Consider the following 11,727-nt stretch of genomic DNA (forward strand, 5'->3'; position numbering starts at 1 on the left):
TTGGAGTTCTGTGCAGTTGTCCCTAAACCAAAGTTTACATTAAATTTGCACCCTTGTTGTATTGCCTTGTCTGATGCTTGCATTAATAAATAATTATGATTACAATATTGATTGAGTTATGATGAAAATGCATTATCATTATAAATATTTTGCAAGTTACTTATTTGAGTTACAGTGTGGGTATCAGGGTTTGAGGCTGTGTTATTCCAGAAACGTGGTCTTGGCCAAAAGGCGCTCCCTACTTTTATATATATAGTTTTACTTATATATACTGTATCTATAGATGAACCTAATGATAATATTTTCTTTTACATCGGAAAAAGCAGAGGTCTCTCATCGACCAAGGTCATACGGCTGCACTGTGTATTCACTAGTGGGCAGTGTGGTGCAAGTACAAACCTCAACTCTGAAGAATTTGGGACACTTGGTCGAATACATATTGTGCCTAAGTATTGGTAGAATATTTGCGAATAAAATTAAAATTCATTTTTTTATCGTATCGTTTTAAAAAAAACTTCTGTTTGAAAATGATTTTCAACAATAAGGACCATGCTGTCAAAAAAGTTTGTCTTAACTTTAGAGAATAGTTTACAGATTGGTAATTAGGCTACATATTTTATTACGGTATTTGATTATTTTCAGCTTTCTCAATTGATAACACAACCAAGATGCTATTCATATGTCAAATAAAGGTTCAGAGAAACTTTATAATGTGTTAATAATCTACAAACCCACTGATGTGAAAATACAACATATGTAAGGGATAATGTACAGTAATGTCCACAGGTGACTATCTGGAAATATTTACATAAAAACAGCACCCCGACGCCAAAGGCAAATGCATCATATCTCAAATTTGGACCGAGTCAATAGAATGCAATACACATCAGAATTAGCTAAAGCAACACAAGGAAGAACATTTCAAAATTAATTATATTGTCTGCCAACACGAATGCCTGGTAGCCTATAAGACCATTGCAAAGAGACTGATGCACTCAGAATTAAAGATGCAGAGGCATTAACTACTAAGTTATTACATGAAATATTGAATTACATTTGAATTACCATGTCTGTGTGCATATAATACATTTTTCTGTAAATATTATTATACAGGTTAATGAGATCATGAGATATACATTGTCAGTAGTCTTACTCTGATACTCCAACAATTAAAAAATTGACCATGGCAATGTTGGGTCAGGGTTAGGGTTAGCTAGTCTAGGGTTGGTATAACCCAACAGGTACATGTCCTCCTATATGTTGCCTTAAGCCTTCATCAAAATTTGCAGGCTTATAGTGCTCCTGACCCAACTCTTTTGAGACATGTACATTTTTCATGTTCATGAATATCCCCTATAACAATAATCTTGCTCATTTTTAACAGCGGGCATATTAACAGCGGGCATATTTTCTGTTCACTATTCCCCATCTGATATATGAAAAGAATAAGCCTAAGAATAAGCCACCTTCAACAGAGTTGGGGTTTGTACTCAAGGTCCACAGTGACAGTTTCCTGTTTTTAACAATTCAGCAGCAAACATAAGGTGTATTGTTGCTGTATACATTACCTTAGCAAGCAAATCAAAGCATAAAAGCATGTTTTTAAATAAGTGCAGTTATGACAACCTGCCCCGCTGGCCAATGCGGCAAGTGACTGTGTGCGTGTTGGTGTTTGCCCATGAGTGTGTGAATAACTCAATTTTGGTTGGACTCCCCTTACAGATAACGCACACTCTCTGGGAGGACAGACGGACAGACGGACAAACAGACAGTGTCACTGCAACACCGGGCTAAAGCCCTTTGGGGGCGAGGCAGATAACTATAAACGTATTCACATTTTAAACAGTAAAATAATTGTAATTTTGTTTATTAAAATTCGTATTCCTAAATGGGCGTGTAAAGCCTACACCATTAGAACTGTACTGAAAGCTAACGCAGCCATTGAAATTGAAAGCACAAAAAATCCAGGAGTGTTGTCTGTGCCATTATCGGCAGTGCCTGGGCCAGCAGGTGTCAGTTTGAGAATAGGACTCCGTTTTTCTAAAGCATCATTGCTGAGGTGCAGGGGCACCGCCAGAAATTTTGTGGCCCATGAAAGATTTTAATTTTGGGCCCCCTTTAGGGCCCCTGCCAGTGATGTCATTGCTTTGGTTCTCAGAATCTGTAACACTTCCCCCCCTCTAGCGGCACCCATGCATGCTGAGGGGACAAAACAACAAAATTATGTCCAGCCCTGCCATTATATTTTGAAGGATGCCACCCCAAAAAAAAAATTGCCACATACTGAGGGCCATTTGCATTCTCTATGTTCCAATGGTGTGGCTCCATTCTACAGGCAACAGTATGATAAAAATGGTGGGGTTGCACTGTCACACTGTGTAAGCATAACATAAATAAAAATGATAAAGAATACACCTACCAGTTGAGCTGCTGAAATTATGTCTAGGACAAGAAAGTAACTAAATGGAATTTGTTGTCTTATTCTTTGCTTTACTCAACATTTGCTGCCTTTTATTGTCCCCGTCCCAACTTATTTGAAAAGATTACAAATGTCCACTCGACAATATTTTTTTCTCAGTTTTGAGAGTTGTTGTCCTTTCACAATTCACCATCAAATGTTTGAATTGAATGTTAAAAAACAGATAGCATTTTGTTCTTATTTACAATTTAACAAGTGTCCCAACTTCATCAGAGTTGGGATTTGCAGTTCAAACAAAGTTTAGATGCCAAAGACGAAAAAACAAGAGCAATAACACCCATTAACAATAATTAAACAACACCTGTCAATCACAAGACATGCATATTGAATTTTAAAGATGTTACAATTCAATATATCTGGCACATTTCAGAGCAACTTTGTAGCTCTATCTTCATAATCTATACCGTATCAGCCTGAATTAATAACTAACCCATTTAGGCTATTATCCTCCATTTCCTCATAATGCTGCAGCAGATGAAAGCTTTAGGACTGTGGAAACATTGTGTTCAATTTCCTTCCTGTTATATAAGAGATGCTGCCAAAGGTTCAGGTTCACTTAACAACATGACATAAAGAGAATGTGTTACAGAAGATGAATAAAACAAAATAATTGCGTTTTTTCAGCATCATCTATTGACCACAAAAACAAGAAGCTGTTCATCTGTTGGTCAGCTAAGGGAAAGGTTCAGAGGAATAAATGTGTTAATGATCTACTTAAGTTCCACTGTCCAAACAAGGTGACCCACTATCTTACAGTAATAAGGAAGTTACAGGTACCATGGACTTTATCCCTTAAATTTACAATCTTGTTTTTACAATCCAGCAGCCAAACTAGGTGTGGTGTTAGTGTTTTCAACACTTCCTTATTAGACTAACATGAAAGATTTTCATATGTAAAAAACATGTGACAAAACAGTGCCATGTACTTTGTAAGCAAGATAGTCTTAGCCCTGACTATAAACTACCGTTTTAGAATGCCGTGGTTTTTCCCAGTCATTTATTGTCATTTAAGTCATGCACATACAATGAATAGCCCTGAAATGGTACAAAGGTAACGAATAGCCAGAGATTAAAAAAATACACAAAAAAATAAAAATGGTTTAATTACACATCAAGCTGCTTAAACTGGCAGAGAAGTAAAAGCCAAGAAACGTGTTCCACACATTTCTCACATAAGAACATGATTACTTTAGAATGCATGACATTGGAAAGAGCAGTTTTTCCCCTTTGGCAATGCAAAAAAAGTCTTAATATAGCTGCCTTAATTTCTACTCATCTGAATGTAACCTGATGGGGCCTGTTTCAATAAATTCACTATTGCTCGTTTCTTCCATGTTTGAGGTGGCAGGGCAGTCTGGACAGCATTTTGTCTGGGAAGTTAATCAGTAGGACTGCAACTTGTTATAAAGCTGAAGCTGGCTACCAGTCAAAAACGAAAAATATATTTTGGACTATTCTGTGCATAGCTTGTGGAAAATGTGCCTGCTAAGGTGCTGGTTACATGCACTGTATGTGGATATTTTCAAATACAGATATTTTTTTTACCTGTTTACGTGTAAACATGATACTTGGATCAAACTAAAAACTCTATCGACAGGTGAGTTTTAGTCCCCTAAAACGATTATTTTTAAAATCACATATTTAAAAGGAGACTTTTAAAACGCCATTTAGGTGTAAATGAGAGGCCAAAACTAATGAGTTTTCAAAAATATCCATTATCCACATAGGCCTACGTGTAAACAGCTTCTGAATGTAATGTAGGCTGATGTATGATCTACTGCATGGGCGTGAACAGCCCCATTTTAGGGTGGCTGGAGACACCCTAACATGCCATAGCCAGCCTATACTTTTGCCTATTTTAAAAATTATTTTTATTTTATTTTTTTCAAAAACAAATACAGTAAAGAACTGAACACAAGCTATTACAGTTTTTGCCTTCTGCTTAAACACTATAGGCCGATGCTTAAACCAAAGTAGCATATTGTTAATTTACTATCATAGCATATCGTTAAGGTACTATACTATAACTTAAACACATGTTACTTTACTTTAAACAAAAGTCAAGCATTACACTTTCATACCAGTTTTGTTAAGCACTTGCTCCTTTACACAACACACAGACTCCAGCTGTCTGCACACAATTTTATACACAAGACACTTTGTTCAAAAGTAAAATCTCAGAGTGTCATTGTGAAAACACATCTGTTAAAAAAACAAAATACACGGGATGTATGACAAGATTTAGACACAGACAATAAAACACATGATTTAAATCAAAATTAACCACTATTCAAATTACAATTACAAAGTTGCATTATTTATATTGTATTACATTGCACTTATTTTAGTTTGCATTTACTTTGATTGCTTCCATGCTAAATTCACATCTTCCTACACTCAAGCAAAATAACAAATAGCACAACGGTTCTAAAGAGTAGAATATGGAGTATGGCATTGACTGACTCAAGTAAAAGCTAGCCTGATACATGCCGCCAAGAGTATCCTTTTTTTCTTCATCATCACGTTAGATAATGTGAACATGATAGTTTGTAGAAATAGTGTAATTTTCAGAACACAACCAAGCACTTGAGCAAACTGACTGAACATGATATAATTTTGATGACGTCATGTAGATGTCAGCTGCATATTGTGTCTGTGGAAATGTATTTAATGAAGAATACCTCATACCTCATACCCAAACAAACAAAGTATATTGACCGGTTTTCATTACAGCATGTTGACATCAACCACATATTTATATCATTTAGATGTTTGAAAATGTGTGAATATTCCCCATACACAACAAAATGGTCCATAAGCTCACGTACACAATGCAGGGGAAGAAAGGAATCACCGGAGCATCTTCAGATGTGGAAATTAACTTGTTTTATTGGGCAAGCGCCAAGACTAACGTTTCGACGTTTACACGTCTTCTTCAGAGTCAATAGGCATTTACCAAGTTACATGAGACGCACCAGATTGTGAAGTGCAGGAGCGCAGAGGATATCTCTCTTTGTTACGTGATACTCACCTACACACTGTTGTGTTTACACTCGCCTCCAAAAGAGTTGTCGCCTATCCATCTGTTTGGAATAACAGCTAATAACCTGACTTTCAATTAATCACTAGGCTTCAGAAGTCACTCATATGAAAGCTACTACCCTCCCGAATGAAAATGTATGTACAAAATACATTTCATGCACCAAAGAAAGATTGACCCGTTATTGAACACAGACAGGGCAGATTTTCACAAGACAAAAGTTTTGTCGCCTATGGAACATAATGTGAAAATGAGCAGATAAGTCACTTCAAAACACTTCAAATACGCAGATTGGGTGTCATACTTAATCACTGAATCACTCTCACCTCTCCAGAAAATCGACTTTGGCCTTAGGTGTATGTTTAGGGTCATTGTAATCATGGAAAGCAACACAATGAAAATCAATGGAGTTCAATGAGAGCTGGTGACATATTCGCTATTCGTAGAGCAATACATGTTTAACTTCATGATTTAATCAATGACAAAAGCCCTCAAACACCTGCAGCATGCATGCAGCTCCTCATAAGAGCTGTATCTGTACCATGTTTCACTTTATGCACCATTTCTCTTTTCTCATATTCTTCATCTCCAACACCATATAGTTCTGATGCTATCAGTTCTAAAATGGTTGATCTTGGGATCTTGATTTCAGAGTATGAGTCCCATTAGCCTTCATTTTTGTCAGAATTAGGCCTGACATACTCTTGGCTGGCTTTTTTGAGACAGGACAGTGGGAGAGACTTCTTTGGTGTTAAAGGTGAAGAATTTGGAAAAAATACATGGTGCCTAAAGTCAAACATGGGAGGGATACAGCTCTTATGTGGAGCTGCATGCATGCTGCTGGTGTGTGAGGGCTTTTATCATTGATTACATCATGAAGTTAAAAATGTATTGCTCTACGAATAGCAAATATGTCACCATCTCTCATTGAACTCCATTGATTTTCATTTTCACATTATGTTCGATAGGCGACAAAACTTTTGTCTTGTGAAAATCTGCCCTGTCTGTGTTCATTAAAGGGTCAATCTTTCTTTGGTGCATGACATTTATTTTTGTACATACATTTTCATTCGAGAGGGTTGTAGCTTTCATATGAGTGACTTCTGAAGCCAAGTGATTACAGTTTTTGCCTACTGCTTAAACACTATAGGCAGATGCTTAAACCAAAGTAGCATATCGTTAAGTTGTTGGTGCATAACTTAAACACTTATTGCTTGACTTTAAACAAAAGTAAGCATTACACTTTCATACCAGTTTAGCAAGGCACTTGCTCCTTTACGCAACACACAGACTCCAGCTGTCTACACACAATTTCATACACAAGACACTTTGTTCAAAAGTAAAATCTCAGCGTGTCATTGTGAAAACACATCTGTTAAAAAAACAAAACACACTGATGTATGACAAGATTTAGACACAGACAATAAAACACATGCTTTGAAAATTTAACACTATTCTGCCATGTTACAAAGTTGCATACTTTATATTACATTGCATTTGTTTTATTTTGCATTTATTTGTTTTACTTTGATTGCTTGTATGCTAAACAAGGCGAATAGCACAATGGTACTAAAGTGTAGTATATGGAGTATGGCATTGACTGACTCACATACTGTAAAACCTAGCCTGATGCCGCCAAGAGTAGCCTTTTGTCTTCATCATCACATGTTAGGTAATGTGAACATGCTAGTTTGTAGAAATAGTGTCATTTTCAGAACACAACCAAGCAAGACCACTTGAGCAAACTGACTGAACATGATATAATGTTGATGATGTCATGTATATGTCAGCTGCATAGTGTGTCTGTGAAAATGTATTGTATTTCGTGAATACCTCATACCTCATAACCAAACAAAGTAGCCTATATTGACTTGATTGTCATTGATGATTGTCATTACAGCATGTTGACGTAACCCCATATTTATATCATATTTAGATGTTTGAAAATTTGTGAACATAACCAATACACAAAAAAGGTACATAAGCTCACCTACACACTGCTGTATTTAGAGTGATGTACTGTTTGAGATATATTTTGCTTCGGTTTAATGTCATGTACTGTAAGGTGAAGTTTTGTAATGTACAGTATTGAATTTTGGGGTCTTGTGAAAATGTACATTCTGTGAGACTGAATAGACTGCTCCAAAAAGAAAGACTGCTGTGTTTTGTATAAAGCAGACAACTGTTTTAAAGTTGATCTAATTTGTTTTCTCATTTGGTGCTTTTGTGTGTCTTTTGACACGAAAGTGAGGTTTTGACAAAAGATTGTAAATTTTTTATGGCAATGTTTATGCTTTTATAGCACAGCTTCACGTTGCCATATGTGAAGGGTTTATCTCCAAGTGTTGAGAGTAATTGGCTTGTGTGTAGAGTTTTGACTCTATGAGCCAAATTTTGCAAATTGTGTGCAAGCAGTCGGCAAAAACTGTAATTGAAAGTCAGGTTATTAGCTGTTATTCCAAACAGATGGGTAGGCGACAACTCTTTTGGAGGCGAGTGTAGAGTGATGCACTGCTTGACATATATTTTTGCATCAGTTTACTGTAATGTACTGCTCTGTAAGGTGCAGTTATGTGCAGTATTGCATTTTGGGGTCTTGTGAAGATGTAGGTTCTGTGAGACTGAATAGACTGTTATAAAAAGAAAGACTGCTCTGTTTTGTATAAAGCAGACAACTGTTTTAATGTTGATAATTTGTTTTATCATTTTGTGCTAATGTGTGTCTTATGACATTAAAGTGAGGTTTTGACAAAAGATTTTTAAGTTTTTATGGCAATGTTTAGATTTTGATAGCAGAGTTTTATGTCGGCATATATGTGAAGGGTTTATCTGCATGTATTGAGAGTAATTGGCTTGTGTGTAGAGTTTTGACTCTATGAGACAAATTTTGCAAATTGTGTGCAAGCAGTAAGCAAACATTGATCTGAACACAAATGTATTTAATGTTTATTGTCATTATTTATATTGTTAATTAATATTCCTCATTGGCTCCATGTTGAGCGTCACGTCACTTGGGAATCTGCATCTGGACCATGTTAGATTAGTAAACCAGCGCCACCGTCTCACATTTAGGCTGGTTTATCAGGCTAATGCTAGATGGCAGGCGCAGTGTTTTGAGGCTGCGGACGGAGTTATTGAGTTGAATTAGCGAAGAGTTATGTTTTCATTTATGTGATGTTATTTTCAGTGATGATTGCATTTCAATTATTAATACCAAGTCTAGTTGTTGTCCAACACCAATGTCAGCTGTCTGTTCACCTGTCGTCAATACGGCACAACTGATAGCCCCACACATTTCAACAACCTTTTTAAAAATCTGTTTTCAAGTAAAAACGTGTGTGTGTGTGTGTGCGCGTGAGTGAGTGAGTGAGTGAGAGACTGTCAATGTCTTATTTAAATGTTTTTTTTTAGTTAAACTGAACATTGGAGACTGGTCAAGCGCAATTTCAAACTTCTGTGCTAAAACCCTCTTACATAGATTTTTGACAATTAAGTACACTTGACTTGACTATTGTTTTTTCTTTGTATTTTTTGCACAAATTCATTGCAAAATTTCTGGCGTGTGCAATACCTCACCACCTCTAAAGGCTAAGCCACCCCTGCCTCTCAAACCTAATAGTCCCTGATGTAGGCTACTGTTTACTCATGCAATGTGCAATGTCACAATCAATAGGCCTATATATAGTCACAATAATATCCAGGGCTTTGAACCGATATTTTTTCGTTTCCGGTGTTCCGGTGTTATAACGTTTCCGGTGTCGTGCTCAAGAGCAACTCCCTGCCAGAAAGGACTGACTTCATGAACTACCCCCCTATAACTTGGGACTACAGAGGGTAAGTTGCATCAAAGTCACTGTACATACACATGGCACCCTCCACTGTTACGACACTGAAAGAAAAGTCCACGACACCAAGCTCCCGTTCTCTTTTTTAATATGACGTTTCAGGCAACGTCACATTAAAAAAGAGCAACGGGAGCTTGGTGTCGCGGACTTTTCTTTCAGTTTTTTTCATGGTATTTTTGCTGGTCCTGCACCCAATCTTTTTGAGACGGATGTGCGTGTTTGTTAGGGCTGTCCGCAAATAATCGACTAATCGTTGGTCGACCAAAAAAAATTCTAGTCGACCGAATCCCATTGGTCGATTGGTCGCAGCGGAGAAAAAAAAAAAAACAGCGTCTCGTCAAAGTGCTTTCAGGACTCTTAACTTGAAGGGCGTGACAAAGGAAGACGTGTTGTTGATTTGTTTGACAAGGATATAAGTTATTTTGACCATGTCTGGAAGGAGCTCTAAAACATGGGATTATTTTTTTAAAAGGATACAGATTACTGCTTGTCAGCCAATGGTCACTAACGTCGGGCGAGAAGAACCACGCGAATTCGAACGACAGGTGTGTTTAATTTTGTAATTTCACCACCTCAGCAGATGCTGCTCTTTTCTCCCTCCCTCTCTCATACACACGCACCCGTACACTACTGCACCGTTTGCTACAATACCTCACTCAACTCGTTGAATCCATTGGTTGACAGAACTCCAGGGAGCCGCCTGCATCGGTCTCGTCTCGCATAATTATCCGTTTATTGCAGACGGTGTAAAAAGTGTGAAGTCGTGTCGGCACATACTCTGAAGCTCCAAAATGCTATGTTGCAACGTCATGGTGCTAAGTCGCACGTTGTTAGCTTCCATACCACTTTGCTGTACAATTGTAGGCTACTCCGTGCTGGCCAACATCAGAAGAACCACCACCAAATATGAACATATTTTGGGGTGTGTGTGTAGTCTACGTTAAGTCATTCACCGACAAACTTATCAGAATTCTGTTTGCTGCCCTGAACGGCAAGAACTCTTGTCAAGACTCCAGTCCAGCGATAAACAAAACCAGCGTGGGTAATTTAAAGGGGGAAACGCTGCGCATCATAAACAGACCATAAACAGACACTAAGCGCTTGATGGACATTCCAGTGAACAACTACACAGTAATGCTGCAACCAATGATAGACCTCCTTGGCTGCAACTTAATGTCGAAATAGATGAAAATGTATGACAGTCAACGCGGGGATATTGATTCTGCCCTTCAGTTGGGCTACTGCTTTCAGGCAGCGATCGTCATCTCTATCATACACAGTTTGTTTCCATCACCGAATATTAATTTTAATTCATTTTTCATTTCATATATTCGTTTTATAGGCTAAAACTATGCGAATTCGAACTTCGAATATTCATTAACAGGCCTAGTAGGGCTATTTGGGTCAAAATGGGATGTGTAAAAAAAAAAAAAAGTTTTTTTGAATTATTATTATTATTTTTTTAGTTTTTTTATTGGGGGGGAGGGTTAATCGATTAGTCGGAGTAAATGACGACCTTTGGTCGACCAACAAAATCCTTGGTCATGGACAGCCCTAGTGTTTTTCTCTTTTTGATTACCTTCCACTGTCACCTCTAGAGGTGTGTCGTTCATGAACGAGACGTTTTTTTTAAATGGCTCCCTGAAGTGAACGATGGGAACCGGATCACAGCTGGGGGAGCCACTCGACTGTTGTTTCGTTCATTTTCCATTCATTTTAAGCACGTGACCTCGACCAGAGTCATTAAATTTGGGAAAAAAGCACAATTGTTTGTCTTAAAGAGTGGCAAAAACAGTCTTTAGAAGCAGGAGAATAATCAGTTGTTGTTTGGACAAAATTACCTTGAGGTGGAGTCAAAATATTACATTCTTAACACTGAATAAATCATTTAAAAAAGAGCCAAAAGAGCCAGTTTTTTTAATAGCTTTTTGAAAGGAACGAGCCACTAAGATCCGGATCCCGAAAAAGAGCCATAAATCCCATCTCTAGTGACCTCATAAATTTTGGCGAGTTTTACCCTTTGCATTCCTGACTTAATAGTCCTGGACCATCCATGTAGACCCGTTCGCAATTTTGAGTTGGGGGCGTTTCTCACTGGAATTGAGTTAGTGGGTTCCTAGACATTAAAAATCACGGAGGTGCTCGTCCACCATAGTGCCAGATTTTTCACAATATGGCCGCCATCGCCTATGACAAAAACCTGTGTTTTTTACTTTTAAACTGTTTATACACATGCCATACATCAATTCTGACCAATTTTTGGAGAGGAAATCATTTCTGACAATTTCATGAGGAGAATGTGTGATTGTGACCTTAAAAGGTCATTGCCAAGGTCAAATTTGCTATTCTGAAGAATGTCAATA

Source organism: Engraulis encrasicolus, chromosome 5, assembly GCF_034702125.1.
Source record: "Engraulis encrasicolus isolate BLACKSEA-1 chromosome 5, IST_EnEncr_1.0, whole genome shotgun sequence".
In the NCBI taxonomy this organism is placed as follows: domain Eukaryota; kingdom Metazoa; phylum Chordata; class Actinopteri; order Clupeiformes; family Engraulidae; genus Engraulis; species Engraulis encrasicolus.